Raw genomic sequence first — 18,361 nt, 5'->3', positions numbered from 1 at the left:
CCACAACAGTGAGAGGCCCATGTACCGCAAAAAAAAACAAAAAAATGGTCCAAAGGGATGACATCAGAGAGAATAGCAGAATAAGGCCCTCCAAAAACCCTAATTTCCATAAAAAGAATGAGAACACTGGCCAAAAAAAAAAAAGGCAAAATCAACCTTTTCAGAGCTCTGTAAATTAACCAAAGGCTTGCAACAATCTAGTGAGCATTTATTCAAGGAAAACAAAAAAAATTTTAAAGGTATACTAGCAAATACCTGTTTAACACAAAAGAAGTCAATAATAGAAAATATAGGAACCAAAAAAGTAAGAAAAATAGAAAATAAATTGCAAAATGGCAGACATAACTCTACCATATGAGTAATTATGCTCAATATAAATGGATTAGACATTCCATTCAAAAGGGAGAGATTGATAGAAAGGATAAAAAATGTGATCTGTGTGCTGTCTATAAGAGATACTTTAGGTTCAAACACAAATTGGTTGAAGTAAACAGAAAAATAATGGAAAAAATGAATTGATTCTATTGTAATGGAATGGAAAGATATACATGCAAACAGTAATCAAAAGAGAGCTGGATTGGATATACTAATTTCAGGCAAAACAAACTTTAGTACAAAAATTGTAACTAGAAACAAATAGGACATTTTATAATGATGAAAATGTTAATGTATCAGGAAGACAAAAAAATTAGAAATATATATGCACTAACAACATATATATAAAGCAAAAATTAACAGAATGGAAAAATAGGCAGTACAGTAATAGAAGAATTCAGTGCCTCACTTTCCATATTGATTAGAACAACTAATTAGGAGATGAATAAAGAAATAGAGGTTTTGAACAATACTATAGACCATTTGGGAGTACAACTATAGAACACTCCACCTATAACACAACTAACTCACAACTATAGAACATTCTACCCATAACAACAAAAGACAGACTCATTTCAAGTGCATGTGGAATGTTTCCAGGATAGACCACATGCTAGACTATAAAACAAGCCTCAATATGTTTTAAAGCATTTAAATCATACAAAGTATGTTCTCCAACCATAAGAGAATAAAATCAGTAAACAATAACAAATTTGGGAAAGTATATATAGGAGGAAATAAAAAATCTACTCCTAAATAACCAATGCATCAAAGAATAAATCTCAAGAGAATTTAAATAATACTTAGAGATAAATGAAAACAAAATACAGTATACCAAAACTTATGGGGTACAGCTTTAAACACATTATTTGTAAAAGTCTATATGAAAAAAAGGAAAAAAATCAAATCAGCAATTCAAGTTTCCACCTTGAGAAACTAGGAAAAGAAGAACAAACTAAAACCAAGGCAAGCAGAAGGAAGTAAATTGTAAAGGTTAGAACAGAAACAAATAAAATAGAGCTAAGGAAAGAAAACAATAGAGAAACCCAACGAAACCAACAGTTGATTCCTTGAAAAGATCAACACAATTGACAAACTTTTAGCTGGACTGGCCAAGAGGAAAAATAGAGAAAAATTGAATTACTGAAGTCAAGTTTGAAAGAGAGGACATTATTATAGATTTTACAGAAATATAAAAATAATTATGAGAACATCATAAATAAATTAATGCAAAAATTAGATAACCTTAATGAAATGGACAAATGCCTGTTAAGACACAAACTACCAAAACTGATTCAAAAATAAATTGAAAATATGAATACACCTATAACAACAAAATAGGTTGAATTTGTAATAAAAAAAAAAGTTTTTTGGAAAAAAGTAGCCCAGAACCAGATGACTTCACTGGGATTTTTATAAATGTTTAAAGAAGAATTAACACCAACCTTTCACAAAACTTTCCAAAAAGTAGAATAGGAAGAAACATTTTTCAGTGACTTCTGTGAAGCCGGTATTATATTATGCTGATACCAAAACCAAAGACACCACAAGAAAAAAATGTATGTCTGTGTGTATGTGTGTGTGTGTAGAAAGAGAGCATCCATCAACAAGGTGATGAATACTTCATAAATGTTTTGTTCCTACAAGAATCTTACCTACTCCAGTCTATCTGTTGGCATTTATTTCACCTACCTTATAACCCTTTGATACTGTTTATGTATTTATTATTTTATGCTATTTTCCCAGCCTTTCCTGAAGTTGGAGTACAGTAGAAGCTTTCAAGAAATAAAACATATTTAAATTCAGATACCACTAAGTTTATCCTAGTGATTTCTTCTAATTTCAGTGTCTGTTTATCATACAATTTAGATATCAATTTCTGAATATCTATACACAGTGATAACATTTATAGTAGCTTTCATTTACTGAATTTGGTTGCTGTAGTCAGCTTAAGACCTGAGGAATCAAAGTAAAATGTTAGGGTATTTAGATGAGAAATTATTATTATCTCCTTTGAAGTCAGACAGAACTGAGTTGTATCCTGGCTTTATTCCTTAATATTTATGTGACTTTGGCTAATTATTTAATACTTTTACACCACAGTTTCTACACTTGGAGCATAGGTATGAGAATATCTACATCATATGCTTGTTTTGAGCAGTAAAATAAATGAGATTGAGAGGCATTTGCATACAATGCATGTCAAAGGTGGATACTTACTAAGCAGTAGATGGTATATCAACATAAAAATATTCATTAGTAAGTGCTCTATTTTAAGAATTACTTTAAGAAGCACTTATTCAATCAACTTCTGGGCTTGATTCCTTGGGCTTTGATTTCTAAAATTCTGATTCATATGGGAAGGAGTAGAATAGGATTTTGTATTTTGAACAAATATCTTTGAGACTATTTTATGTTTATGGTAACCCAGTTCTTATCATTTCTTTAAGACTAAAAAAGATAGACATAGAAAAAAATGTTATTTCAAAGTGTTTCATTTTTCTGTTATATGGAAAAGGATCACTGGTATGTTTTCTTATACTATCTAATATATTCACTTAGGTGATTCTATTATCAGTGAATTCCTTTAGAATTACAGTTCACAAATCCTGGAGCTCCTAGCTTTTATTAGCAATACAACATTACCAACATGATTCTTTGGCCATCTGAATTTTTTTTTTTAAGAAATACATTTATTTATTTATTTATTTTTGTCTGCGCGTTGGGTCTTCGTTGCTGCACACGGGCCTTCTCTAGTTGCGGTAAGCAGGGGACCACTTCGTTGCGGTGCGCTGGCATCTCATTGCCGTGGCTTCTCCTCCTGCGGCATGGGTTCTAGGTGCACAGGCTTCAGTAGTTGTGGCTCGCAGGCTCTAGAGCACAGGCTCAGTAGCTGTGGCACACGGATTTAGTTGCTCTGTGGCATGTGGGATCTTCCTGGACCAGGGCTTGAACATGTGTCCCCTCATTGGCAGGTGGATTCTTAACCACTGCGCCACCAGGGAATTCCCGCCATCTGAATTTTAATGAATTGCCCACTGATTTTTTTTAACCCATCAATATTTACAAACAACATGCTTAGGTATGACACCACCTAGGCAATATTTATAAATGTGGTCGTATTCACCTCCTACAATTATAGGGTATCTATACTTGAATAGATATCTATATTTGAATAGAATCTAAACATTCTACCAAACTTATTCTTCACAAATTAAACAAAAGAATTAGCAAATTTTCAAATCAAGAATAATCAGATTAATGTTATTTTGTTGCCAAGAAATTGATGAACACAGAACCTGGCATTGATATTTTAAGGTCCTAAGATAGAAAAGATATTATCGTTTAAAAGTAGCATAAGAAACTCAGCAATATATTACCGTTCTTTATAAGCAATTTCAAGGAGATTACTGTCAAAATTCAATTTTAAAATGATTCTGTTAACATATTAATGAAAGGATTTCAACTTATTTCCCCTAACTGGGTCAGAAACTGACTCACCCAACATGTAGTGTTGAGAGAGGGGTTACTTACACTGGACACTTCTTTTCCCATAAGAGCAGCTGCTCCTTAGCATTCTGAAACCCAGCTCTCTGGTGACAGAGAATGTACCTTCATTATACCTAGATTTTGCACCCTGGAAGTGGCTCCTCTGTCATTCTTTCTCTGATACGCTGTGGGAATTCCTCCCCCATTCAACGTTCTTTGAGTCTCTTGGCTCTGCCCTCCAAATTATTTACTCTTTTTTCCAAGACTTCCTTTATTTTTCTTAAGAAATGGTCCATGTTTGCAGCTTAATAGTTCTGCCCGTGTGCTTTCTGTTTGTAGACAGTTGGGGGCCCAGAGGCCCCTTCACAGTTTAAGTAACTCGTACCCCTTTAGTCCAAGTTGTTGGTCCTTTTGCTAGTTTGAATTTCATTCAAATCAGTGAATCACTACTGCCTGTTCCTTTTTTTTAATTTTTATTTTATATTGGAGTATAGTTGATTAACAATGTTGTGTTAGTTTCAGGTGTACAGCAAAGTGATTCAGTTATACGTATACATGTATCTATTCTTTTTCAAATTCTTTTCCCATTTAGGTTATTACAGAGTATTGAGCAGAGCTCCCTGTGCTATACAGTAGGTCCTTCTTGGTTATCTGTTTTAAGTACAGCAGTGTGTACATGTCAATCCCAAACTCCCAATTGTTCAGCAGTCCTTCAGTTTTGGGTGTCAAAAGTTTTTTAATGTTACCTTTCCTCTGTGCTAAACCACTACAAAACTAAGTGTTTTAAAACAAAAACCATCAATCCCATCGCAAACTGCTAGCCTGTACCACGGTTGGGCTCAGCTGAGTGAGTCTCCTGCTTATCTCAGCTGGGCTCACTCCCGTGTCTTTAATCTGTTAACCAGTTGGCTACTGTTTGGTTGGTTCAGTGGAGCCTCTGCTGGAATAGCTCATCTATTCTCTGCATGTTATCTCTTCTTCTAGCAGACTAATCCAGGCTTCTTTACATGGTGATGGAGTTCTGTCTCAGGACAGATTTTTCAGGATCAAATTTGGAGATGGACTGTGGGATGCATGATGTTTATTTGTGACCAACATCTATAAAAAGAAACAAAAACAAGCATATTTAGGGAGAGAGAGAAGTCAAACTGTGCAATAGCTCCAGTGAATCCTCACTCCAGCCCATCTGGGAGCTCTAGATTGAGTAGTGACTGTCAGAAAGGCTTCACCTCCAGCAACATGAATCTTTGAGGTAGACTCTGAGGGAGGTGATCACTGTAGGTAGTCTGCTAACCGCACTCCCTGAAGCTGGAAAATACATCCTCCCATAAAGGAGGATCTGAGAGATGCTTCTCCAAGTCCATTACATTTCCTGAAGCAACCAATAAACAAGCCCCACTATGTCAAATTCGCTAATATCCCATTGGTCAAAGGAAATCGTATGGCAAAGTGATGCACTAACAAAGGATATGGGCACAAAGAAAGGATGGATTTGTGGCAAATTTTGCAATCTACCATATTATGATTCCAATATAGTGATGACTCTGCAAGTTGCAACATAAGTACAAAACAACAAACAAGCAAGCATATATTTCTACCTCTTCATGATGACAATTAACTTTATCCTCCCTTCAACATCAATTTAAAAGAAGTCTAGAAACAAGGAACCCAGGTGAAAAAAGTAGAAGAGTAAACCGTAAAGAACAAAAAAAGAGCCAGGTTACTCATAACACTGCTTTGGCAAAGCAGGAAAGTAATATGATACTTTCTCACAGACTTTACAGAGCTCAGAATACGCCTCACTAATATATAATTTAGATATTCAAATATTTTGGATTAGAAATTACAATTTCTTATGATGTTAAGACCATTTGGAGTTGACTATGACCTAAATGTTATTTTCTTGGTAAGGATTGACATTTTCAATTTGGCTTCGATTTAATTTTGTCTTTCCAACATGAGAGCTTCTAAATTCTTGACAGAAGGCTCTGAAGACAGAAGCAGCTTAGACTCCTGTCTGTTTATGGAACTTTTTGAAAAATATATTCATGAGTTGGCAGAGACAGAGCCCACACAGCCTGGCATAGCTTATTATCATGTCATAGCACATGAAGAGAGCTCTAAGGCATTAGGAATTCTCGAACATTAGTAGTGGTTTTCCCACAAGGTAGTTATATAAGCTGACAGTTTGGCAAAGGTAACACAGCTTGCTTATCCTTCCACTGATTGACTGAAATCTCATTACAAGCACAAAGTATTCTCACTTCCTCACTGTTAGAGTTAAAGTTACAGGCTTTCACTTTATATATAAAAATATAAATAGTTTGAATTGATGATAACATGTTTTTCATTACACCTCACATCACAAAATTGTGTTCTTTGGTTTCTAGTTGTGAAAATATTGTGAAATGTGTGATTTTATTTCTTGAAACTATCAGCTATTCCAATGACTGTAATTTCACTTGTAAGCACATCCTGTAACTAACACAAAGGACATTTTAACATTCATCAGTTTTATAAGACAGTTACTCCAAATTGTCTACAACCTCATAGTGTAGTGACTGCAGATATTTTTGAGTGATTGTATTTGTGATTTTCACAGAAAATGAAACCATTGCATGAGAATGACTATGATGACTGATAGAGGAACTGGGATTTGAGTAGTAGTCAGTGTAGGGAAACTCCATTACAGGGTTTTGGTGACATATCCTCTTTCAGTTATTTGACTCAGAAGCATTTTAGACAGACCTAATATTCTTACAAATGGTCTCAGACATGTGAACATATCCCAACACATTTATCCATCATGTTTTTTTTATAAGTTCAAACTTTTTAACAATGGCTTTGGACATACAAACCACAGACATTGATCAAATCATTCCCAGAGTAGGTTGGGTAGGTTGGATAACAGAATCGTTTCAAATCAATGTCTCTTGGTTAGGATAAAGACTGGTACAGGGGCTTCCCTGGTGGCGCAGTGGTTGAGATTCCGCCTGCTGATGCAGGGGACACGGGTTCATGCCCCAGTCTGGGAAGATCCCACATGCTGCGGAGCGGCTGGGCCCGTGAGCCATGGCCGCTGAGCCTGCGCGTCCGGAGCCTGTGCTCCGTAAAGGGAGAGGCCACAGCAGTGAGAGGCCCGCGTACCGCAACAAAAAAAAAAAAGACTGGTACAAAACATAATATACCTGTGTACAAGATGGGAGAAGCAGTGCATATGATAGCAGATATAAAATAGGTACACTTGGTGTATTGAAATAGTCTATGTATTAACTGAAATGTGGAAGAAAACAATAAGGTGGAAACAAGAAAACTTTCTTTGCTTTCATTTTCCATTTAAATTATTCCTGTAGATCCTTTAATCCTAGGTGGAAACATAAGAAATTTCCTTAGGATTCTATCCAGGTAATATGGTGTCCACATATGCCACCCTGACTCTCCTGTGGAATGCAACAATGAGATCTAGACAGAATGCATGGGGAAAGTATTTGAGGATTGAAAAGTAGACAGAAACTGCCTGACCAGATTCAAAGCACCACTGAACCTACATGATCTTACTTTTTATTTTCCTCTCTGATGCCTCTAGCCCCCTCATGTGAACTTAGCTTAGCTGGAAACCTGGGTAGAATGTGATGGTGCAGACAGAGAGCTCCAGGAGAAGCTTTCTACTTCTGGCTTAAGGAGCAGGAAACTCAACTTCTAAAGCTCAGAGTGAGTCGAGAAAAACCCCTGTAACTTTTTTTTCTTCTACCTTTTTCTGTTTCCTCATGCCCCGGATCATAGACAGTGCCATGGCATTGGTAACTGCCCTGGCAGCAGAGAGAGAAACAAAGTATTACCTTCAGGGTAACGATAATTCAGATAATTAGAGATTTCTCATCAGAAACCATGGAGTTGCACAACATATTTAAAGTATTGAGAGAAAAGAACTGTCAATGCTAAATTCTATAGCCAGTGAAAATACATTCTCAGATGATGAAAAACTAAAAAATTCATAGCCAGCAAATAAGCTCTAAAATTGTTACTAAAGAAAGTTCTTCAGAAAGAAAGGAAATGGTACCAGAAGGAAACCTAGAAGACTGGAATATCAGGAAGGAAGGATGAGCAGCAGAAATGATGAATATTTAAGTCAGTATTTGCAAATGTTTGGCAATTGCATAATATATATACATACACACGCTTCAATTGCTAAACATGCTTTAAGAACTCTAGAGGAGAATATATTCATAGTATATATGTATAGTTTATATATATATATATGTGTGTATGTATATATATATATATATGTATATAATTTCACTTGAAGTAGAAAAATGATTTTAAATCGTCTGTATGCATTTGAAGTCCTAGGATAACAACTAAAAAAATTATACAAAGAGATATACGCAAAATTACAAATGATAAATTAAGCGGGAACATAATATTCAAATAACCCAAAATAAAACAGAAAAGGGGAAACAAAGGAACAGAAAAGAAAGAACATCAATAACAAAAAATAGTAGTCCAGGGACTTCCCTGGCAGTCCAGTGGTTAAAATTGCATGCTTCCAATGCAGGGAGTGTGGTTTCAATCCCTGGTTGGGGAACTAGGATCCCACATAGCGTGTGGTGCAGCCAAAAAAAAAAAAAAAAAAGTCCAAATCAATCAATAATTACATTTGTGTAAATTATTTTAAAACATCTATTAAAAGACATAGATTGTCAAAGCGTATTAAGAAAATATGACCCAACTATATGCTGTCTATAAGAAACTCACTTCAAAAATGATGATATAGATAGTTTAAGGTCAAACAGATAGAAAAAAATTATACTCTGCAACAGCTAATCAAGGAAGGCTTGAGTAGCTATATTACTATCAGAAGTAAATCTCAAAGCAAAGAAAATTACCAGGGAAAAAAGATGTTATATATTGATAAAAGGGTCTGTTCACCAAGGAGAAATAACAATCTTAAATGTTTATACACTAAAAATAGAACCTCAAATTAGCCAAAGCAGAAACTGAAAGAACTGAAAGTACGCTGGAAGCCCATCCATTCTTAATTGCATCTGCCACCTCTCTCTCTTGCAGTGTCACATCTTGCTTTAAAATTTCACTTTCTACTGGATCATTCCCATTGTTACCCACATATGCTATATTATCCCCATCTCAATTAAAACAATGTTTTCTTGACCTCACATCACTGTAGAAACTATGGGTTTTTTTTTCTTTTACACTAAAAACCTGGAAAGGGTTGTCTGTGTTCCCTGTCTTCATTTGCACTCCTCTAATTGCACATTGAACGCACTTTAATCAGGCTAATATACCCATAATTCCACAAAAAAGGCCGTTCTCAAGGTCATCAAAGCCTTTATATTGCCTAATCCAATATTCACTCTTTCTTCCTCATCTTCCTGAACTTTTGGCAGCATTTGACAGCGCTGATCATTCCCTCCTTGAAATATTTTCTAACTCCATCCTCCAGCCTCACTGGATGTTTCTTTTTCCCCTTTTCTTTATTTTCTCCATTTTATTTTCAAGATTTTGGATCATCTTTACTATGATTATTCTGAATTCTTTTTCAGGTAGACTGCCTATTTCCTCTTCATTTGTTAGGTCTGGTGGGTTTTTATCTTGCTCCTTCATCTGCTGTGTGTTTCTCTGTCTTCTCATTTTGCTTAACTTACTGTGTTTGGGGTCTCCTTTTCTCAGGCTGCAGGTTCATAGTTCCCGTTGTTTTTGGTGTCTGTCCCCAGTGGCTAAGGTTGGTTCAGTGGGTTGTGTAGGCTTCCTGGTGGAGGGGACTAGTGCCTGTGTTCTAGTGGATGAGGCTGGATCTTGTCTTTCTGTTGGGCAGGTCCACGTCTGGTGGTGTGTTTTGGGGTGTCTGTGGCCTTATTATGATTTTAGGCAGCCTCTCTGCTAATGGATGGGGTTGTGTTCCTGTCTTGCTAGTTGTTTGGCATAGGGTGTCCTGTACTGTAGCTTGCTGGTTGTTGAGTGGAGCTGGGTCTTGGCGTTGACATGGAGATCTCTGGGAGATTTTCACTGTTTGATATTACGTGGAGCTGGGAGGTCTCTTGTGGACCAATGTCCTGAACTTGGCTCTCCCACCTCAGAGGCACAGCCCTGACGCCTGGCTGCAGCACCAAGAGCCTGCCGCAGGCCCAGCGCGGGCAGAGACAAGGGGCGCCAGCCCTTTTTCCCCTTTTCTGGATCCACCTTACTTAACTGACCTGTGAACAGGGCAAGACACCACCCCCCAATAGCTGCTTTTTCTAAAATTGGTCAGTTTGCTGCATCTTCTAATTGCTTAAGCTAAAAACAAACAACAACAAAAAATGCACAGTTCCATCCTGGATGCCTCTATTTCATCTTTCACATGAAATTCTTTAGCAAATCTAGTTTGAAATACATTCTGAATCAGATAACTTTTGAATAACTCCACTGTTTAGCCTGTGTTCAGGGCACCATCACCTTTACTTAGATTTTTGCATTGGCCTCCAAAAAGTCTCCCTCTTTTTATCCTTGTTTCCATATCCACCCACTGTATTTCCACATTACCCTGAGAGTGATCTTTCCAAAACTGAAGTTAGATCGTGTCATATTTCTGTGGTTCTACTCTCACAATGAAAGCCAAAGAACTTTCATATCAAACAAGGCTCTACATAATCTTACCCTCCTGATAAACTATCCTCAATTCCTTCTCCTTGCTCACTCACCTATACCGTTCCAGCCACATTGGTCACATTCTTCTTTCAATGCACAGAAAATATTCCTGCTTCAGGTCCTTTGTAAATGCTCCTCTTTCTTCCTACTGTTCTGTTCCTCAGTTATAGCTATGGCTTTTACTAGCAACCCTATTGTAAATACTGCATCTCTCATCACTTTATGACCCTTAACCTTAACCTGTTTATTTTTTCCTCATTCTTAGTACTTTCTACCACTGCCATATTATGTATTTATTTGTGTTTTATTTCCTGTTTTCCTCTGAAAATAATTAAGCATTATAAAAACAGGGATTTTTCCATTTAAAAAAGTTTCTAATTGAGATATAATTGACATAATGTTATATTAGGCTCAGGTGTACAACATAATGATTCATTATTTGTATATATTATGAAATGATCAGCACAGTCTAGCTACATTCATTACCATACATAGTTACAATTGTTTGCTTCATTGTGATGAGAACTTTTAAGATCTACTCTCATAGCAACTTTCAAATACACAATATGCTATTGTTAACTACAGTCACAGGCTGTACATTACATCCTCATGACTTATTTATTTATAGCCAGAAGTTTGTACCTTTTGACTACCTCCCATTTTTTATCAGCAGTGTTCCTGTCAGTGAAGGTAAAGACTGGCACATAATAGTTGTTCAATAAATATTTGACAAATGAATCATAGAATGTAAAGGTGACCATTGTGCCTGACAGAGAATGATGATCAGGAAGAAGAATGGATGACATAAGAAAGGAAAGCAAGAACAGTGAGCAGCCACTCCATGGCTTGAAGAAGAGAAGTGACAGTACCTGCATTAGCATGGTAAGTGATCACTGTGTCTGCTGTGGGAAGAATGGATTTTCAGGGGAACAAGACTCAAGAAAAGTTAGGAGCCTAGTGAATATTATAGCTAAGAGAGAATTTTGGCCTAGACATGCATATTAGTAATGCATTCCAGCATTTGCAACAGAGTGGGTAGTGGTGGTGTGATGCACTTAAAACTGGGATGTTTTCAGGCATCCAGGAAGGCAGTTTAACATAAACATCTAAAGATCAGTGCTGAAGGTATGTCTGTGGGAAGGCACAGCATGGTAAGTGTAAACAAAGGACCAGATGAGATTATTTAGATAAGTATAGATGAGTCCATGAGGCACTCCAACAAATACATTTAGGTATTTGAACAAGGCCCAGAGAACAACAGCAAAAAAATGAAAAAGAGAAGCCAGTAGCATAAGAGGTTAAGCCAGTAGTATAAAGGTATAAGCTAGGAGAGAGCGGGAAGCCAAAAGAAGCCAATAGTATAAATGTATAAGCTAGGAGAGAGTGGTAAGCCAAAAGAAGCCAATAGTATAAAATGTTTCAAAATGGAAAAAACAGTTAATGATGCCAAGTGTTCCAGAGAGAGAGTATGTAGCTTAAGGATATATAGGCAGCTCTTAGATAAGCAACCTGTCATTTCATAATGTCCATAGAATTCATTCATTCAATAACAGCAACAAGGACACGATGCAAAACAGTGTTATTACACTTTGGAGTGGCACTAAATTTTATCAGAGACAGAGTTACAGAGCTAATATTCTAGTGGTTGTCACAGACATTAAGTAATTAATAGCAAAGAAATCACTTTAAAACTATATTTTCAAAGATGCCATTCTACAGTCATTTTCCCTGGTAATTTTCATTCAAGTAGTTGATTCTACAGATATATTTGTACATACAAAAAATAACATATGCAGGGTTATTTATTGCACTATTGCTGATTGCACCATTATATCTGATGGCAAAATAATGTTGAAACAAGATGCTCATCCATTTATTGCTGGGTAAATAAGTTATGTCAGTCAAGTTTCTTTGTAGCTGAAATGTGAATGAGGAATGGGTATATGCACTGGTATGAATTGACCACTAAGAACACAGACATAAATATATGAAATAGATGTAAATATAAGAAAGTAAATTACTGAATATTGTTAATACTGTAATGCCATTAGTGTAAAAAATGCAGAAAAACAATATATGTGTTGTTTTGAATATGCATACAGTATTTTCAGAATTTTCTTCAAGACACTATTTTTTTTTATCTGCGTTTAGATTCAGGACTACTTATTTGGGGCACAAGGATGGAGACTAGACTTTTACAGTGTATTGTTTTGAGAATTTTAAGTTTGGAAACAAGAAATGTATTACTATTTATTACTATACAAAATAAACATTTAAAAAATATACTTTTGAGAAGGGGTTCAGAATGCTTGGCTTTCACTTCTTTTTGTTGTTGTTGATTTTGTTTTTATTTGTTTTATCAGTGTTCTAAAACGTTGGTGACAGTATGTGGCAGGAAACCCTAGTGGGAGGTGGAAGAGAACCCCTTGTCATGAATCCTTCTAATTATATCCTTTTCCCCTGCCTCATCATTACAGATTATTTATAGTGAATCTCTGGTCACTGATATTGATGCAAGTGCATCATACCCTTAGGAGAAAAAACAATTGCAATAGATAGGCTCAGAAACATCTTTAGAATAAAATACAAATCACTTCATAAAGAGAGGTCAGTATCAGTAATTGTTTCATAAATTGTGTATTCTGGAGCTCATTACTTTTGTATTGAACTCTATCCATGGGCAACATAAGTATTAGATTTTGTTTCTCCTGTGAGTAATACCTAACATCACTCAGTTCTTATTAAATATGAGATAATAAATTCAAATGTATTTAGTGAAGCACAAACCTAGTAGCAGTACACATTTAGCAAATCTTAAATGTCATTGGCAGAATTCAGTAAAACATGTCTTATATTTAAAGCATGTAATTTTCTACATGAGTATCAGATTTTCTCTTTGATATATTGGGATTAATAGTTGATCAACTGTCTTCACAGAGTGGTTGGGAGAAACATAAGATTAAGTTTTGAACTGCTGGGTGTCGAAGTGGTCAGTTAGGACAAGGAGCCAAACTGAAATGAAAATCAAGCCTTTATTCATTTACCGCAACAGAGTAGGCAGGAAGCCAAAAAGAGAGGCAGGAATGTTCTATTTTTCCCCTGGACTGGTATTGGGAAGTGTCAGTCTGACGACACATAGCACAAGTGGGGGTAATACTCTCACTGCTGAGAAGACTTGAATAAAAGACTCCTGACATTTTGTGGACCCAGGGAGCTTGGGGGTGGGAGAGAGGGAAGGGCTAGGAGTAGAAGAGTACTGAGTTAGAGTGGAGAAGTATCTTAGTCAAGGCTCCCCTACCCCAAAAGGAGGTCTAAGCAGGAGCTCCTGAACAGTGCTTCAGCCTAAACTTCCATCCCCTCCACCAGGAGGCCTCTGAATGAAGGCACCTGGGCTAAGAATAGAAAGAGCCTTCAGAGCATGGCTGGCCAGGGAGGGACTCGGAGGAGGCCAGTGGATCTGGGTTTACATCTCTCTCCAGAAAACTGTAATGCCTTAGATGTGCACTCAGTCTGGTGCACAGAGGGCTACTTTCCCCTTTGAGACTTGCCAGATGAAGCCTTGTGATGGCCTACAGTCAGAATTGAAAGATCACACATAGGATCTGGGCCTGGAGCTAGACTTTTTAATATATTCCCTGGCAGTCCAGTGGTTAAGATTCCACACTTCCACTGCATCGGGCGCGGGTTTGATCCCTGTCAGGGAACTTAAGATCCTGCATGCCCTGTGGAGAAACCAAAAAAAAAAAAAAAAGTTATGTAAACATGTTTCTAAAACTATAAAGCATTATTTATGTTTGTCATACATATTATTAATGCAAATAAAAGCATGAGTATACATGCAATATTTCCTTATACAGAGAAAATGATTCTATATAATATTTAAATTTAAGAAAAATGTCATGTTACTTTACCCTTGCTTTAACCTCCTGTTATAGATGACTATTGGGAAGATTTTAATATTAACCAGAAAAGAAACTGTTAGTATGATAATGTAAAATAGTTTGAGAAGTAACAATTATACTGATTAAAATGCAAAGGAAACTTTTCTTCGTTGGGAGCAATGGGTATTGGATTATGAAAGTATGATTTAATGTCCAAATATCCTATGAAATTTAAAGTGACTTCATGCACATAATGATATTGTATGACTGTATTACCATTTTAAATATTTCTAATAGAATTTGGTTTTATCTTTGATTTTATCTTTCCTGTATTATGAATTTCTGAGTCTAGTTGGAGAAAGTATTTGGCCTCCTTATACAACAACAGATGCACTATTTGCATAAGTAGGATGTTATATGGGCGCTTGTATTTTTGGCTAGATTTATGACACCAAATTATGTTTTATGCATATGGAAGAAAACCTGATGATGTAATGGATGTCAATATAAAGAAAAGTTAATTTAGTTCCTTTTACAAATAGTAAATGTTTTTACAGTACTCTGGTATAATTTTGGATATATGAATTAATTGTTTCATTCATGGATCTATACATTTTACATAGAAAATTTTTGAAGTAAAAAAGTATCTTTCATATTTAGAAATCAGCTTCTTTATTTCTAATTGTATTCAATTTTAATAATATGTTTGAACTCTTTCACTAAGATTATGGATAATATCTGCCAACTCCATAATTGTATATCAGTTTAAATAATTTAAATTAAGCATAATGACATTTAATAATTTTTGGAATGTATAATAATTATGTATTTTGGGTATCAAAATACTTTCAGAGGAAAAAAAATTGAAAAACAAATTTCTTGTTTAAAATATGATACTGAGCCATTTATCTTATGATGATTCACTTCATTTAATTCTGATACATCAATTAGAAACATGTAGCAGTGTGAAATAAGCACTAGCTTATTTAGCTCAGGTATTCTTGGGTTCAAATCTATCCTCTCTATTATATAGCTAAACAGAGACAGTGTGGCCTCAGTGGCATTTAAATGGGTAATAAAACCACCACACATTAATATTGAAACATTTTAAATTATATATTCATGTAGATATGTGTATACATTTATGTGCAGTTATATATACACATACATATGTGCATATATGTTTATAATATTGTATATATGTACATATGTATGTGAATATATTTGTATATTGTAATTTGTATATTTAATAACTGGGATATATATAAATTACCTACCCTTCGGAGATAGTGACAAGTATATAGAAATGTAGGGTATTACAGAGAACAGATGAGAGGCAATCTGAGCTGAGTGAAGGATGTATTTGGAAAAAAATACACGGATTGGATATGGCTAGGCTTTTTAGGAACAGGTGAGAACTTAAGAATAAAATGAAAAATAAAAACTATGGTAAAAAGGAATATGGTCATTCATGTAGGAAGCATAAAGAAAGACACAGAAGAGTGAAATTAGATTGTGTAAATGAGAAAGCACTTTTTCTTTATTGTTGATGATGATTAAGCAAGAAGGGAACAGGTTAGTTGAGGGTGTTAAATGAGTGGCAGATTTTGTGTGTTATGGAAGAGACTTCAGACTTTATCTATTGGGACAATGTATTTATCAAATAATTAAATTATTCTTTAAAAGATACTTGTTATAGATAGGTAGATAATGGATTTGCTGAGTTATGTTTAGAAATAGGAAGATGAATTAGGTGATTATTGCCGTTTTTTACCACATATGGTGGAATTCTGAACAAAATATATAATATAGATAGAAAAAATAGAAAGCATAAGAAATATTTATAAATTATCTTAAAATTTTAGAAAATGCATCTCTTAGTACATTTTAAAATCTCACATTCTTTTAATTTTATTAGATATTTCAAAGTAGATAGGACCAAACAAATTGAAACAATGCTAATTTTAAAAGTGTGACATGCAGATAGGTAGGTAGGTGGGAAGATAGATAGATATAGATGCACATGCACACATGAAGCATTCATTTGTATTATAGATGTGGGTATCAATTTCCATCTGGACTAGATTGAATGTGCATGCTAGAATAAAAATTTACTTTCAAAGTTGAGCCTGAAGTGCAGAAAAATAATGAAAATGGGGAAATTTACATCAGAGTTACTCAGATGTTTGATGTTAAAGAGACATTTTATTCAAAGTTATCGTTGGAGCATAAGTATAGCTTCAGGTTTTAATTTATGTTTTGAAAAGTTCCAAGGCACCTTTAATTCTAAGCTGCATAAGCTGCTTTCAGGAGAAAACAGACAGAGCTACTGTTACATAAGATAGAAAGCACATTAACATTTTGATCTTGGTGTAGGGAGCAAAGTTTTAGCTCTAGGTGAAAAACGCATGCAGTTAATCATGACTTCAGAGACATTTGAACAATAAGTACAATTTATGAGCTGGCACTCTCCCCATAGTAACTATGTTTCCCTGACTCCTGTGACCATTTAAAAATACTTGTCATTCCATGATGTCTATATAAACTTAAAGGTGTGTAATTCTGAAGCGTAAAAATTTTCTGTATTTAAAACATTTTAGTGGAGAAAAAGTCCTTACATCGTTTGATTGAATGACAGAAAAATTCAGCAGAAATGTTTATGATTTATGATAGAGAGCTAAGCCAAATATACATTTTTATTCATCTAATAATTTATTATAAAACATTTCAAAGACACACAAGGAAAAATACTAAGGGAATTCTATGGTGGTACAGTGGTTAGGACTCTGCGTTTCCACCGTAGGGGGCATGGGTTTGATCCCTGGTCGGAACTAAGATCCTGCATGCCGCGCCACATGGCCAAAAAACCCAAAAAACAAAAAAAATATATATTAAAAAAATAAAAAAACATTAAAAAACTATTAAAAAGGGCATCTATAAATCCACTCCTTAGATATAGCCAGTTTCAATACTACATCATATTTGTTTCATGTATTTTAATTACTAAAAAAACCATAAACAGAGAAATAGGTGACAGAGATTAAGAGGTACAAACTTCCAGTTACAAAATAAATGAGTCATGGGTATGAAATGTACAGTGTGGGGAATATAATCAAAATAATGTAATATCTTTGTATGGTGACAGATGGTAACTAGATTTATCCTGTTGATCATTTTATAATATATAAAATATTAAATCACTTTGTTGTGCACCAGGAACTAACATAGTGTTTTAGGTCAATTATACATCAAAAACAAACAGATTCATAGAGAGCAGATTTGTGGGTATCAGAGGCCGGGGGTGGAGGGAGAGAGAATAAGGTACAGAAGGTACTTTATTCTTTGTACCTTCTGTGGTCAGAAGGTACAAACTTACAGTTATAAGGCAAATAAGTACGAGGGATGCAATGTACAACCTGATAAAGATAACTAACACTGCTCTACATTATCTATGCACATTGTTAAGAGAGTAAATCCTGAGAGTTCTCATCACAAGGAAGAGTTTTTCCTTAATTTTGCATCTACATGAGATGATGAATATTCACTGAACCTATTATTCATTGTGGTAATCATTCCGTGATGTAAGTAAGTCAAACCATTATGCTGTACACCTTAAACTTATACAGTGCTGTATGTCAATCATATCTCAAGAAAACTGGAAGGAAAAAATAAATGTTAAAAAAAAAACCACATACACAGAGAAAGTGGAAGCACTCTTGTCCCTGTTTACTATTTCCTTGCTATTTTCTATTTTCTTCAGGCTTATTTTGTTATTACTTTTTTTTTCACTTCTTGATTTGAAAACAATATGTTTTTGCAATATTGTTTTCTTTTTAATTACTCAAAGCTATAAGATTTCATCTCAGCACTCAGAGGCCTTGACACAGCTTTTTACTGTTGTTATTAATACTTTTCATGTTTCACTTAAAGCCCTGTATAGAGTATAATAATGGAGTTGTATATTTATTAAC

At 35.0% G+C, this 18,361-nt stretch overlaps 1 protein-coding gene across 2 annotated transcripts in view; it reads left to right on the top strand.

Annotated features, from left to right (window-relative positions):
• Positions 1-11,300, top strand: part of LOC307185984 (uncharacterized protein) — a 59,303-nt gene extending 48,003 nt beyond the window's left edge. For both annotated transcript variants that reach the window (XM_079920631.1, XM_079920630.1), the window contains exon 4: positions 11,183-11,300. The gene's annotated coding sequence lies outside the window, so the exon portion shown is untranslated. The remainder of the gene's footprint in view (positions 1-11,182) is intronic.
• The last annotated feature ends 7,061 nt before the right edge of the window (positions 11,301-18,361 follow it).

Source organism: Stenella coeruleoalba, assembly GCF_951394435.1.
Source record: "Stenella coeruleoalba genome assembly, chromosome: 4".
Lineage (NCBI taxonomy): Eukaryota > Metazoa > Chordata > Mammalia > Artiodactyla > Delphinidae > Stenella > Stenella coeruleoalba.
The sequence above is the reverse complement of the archived record's forward strand: the minus strand, read 5'-3'. Positions and strand labels throughout refer to the sequence as shown.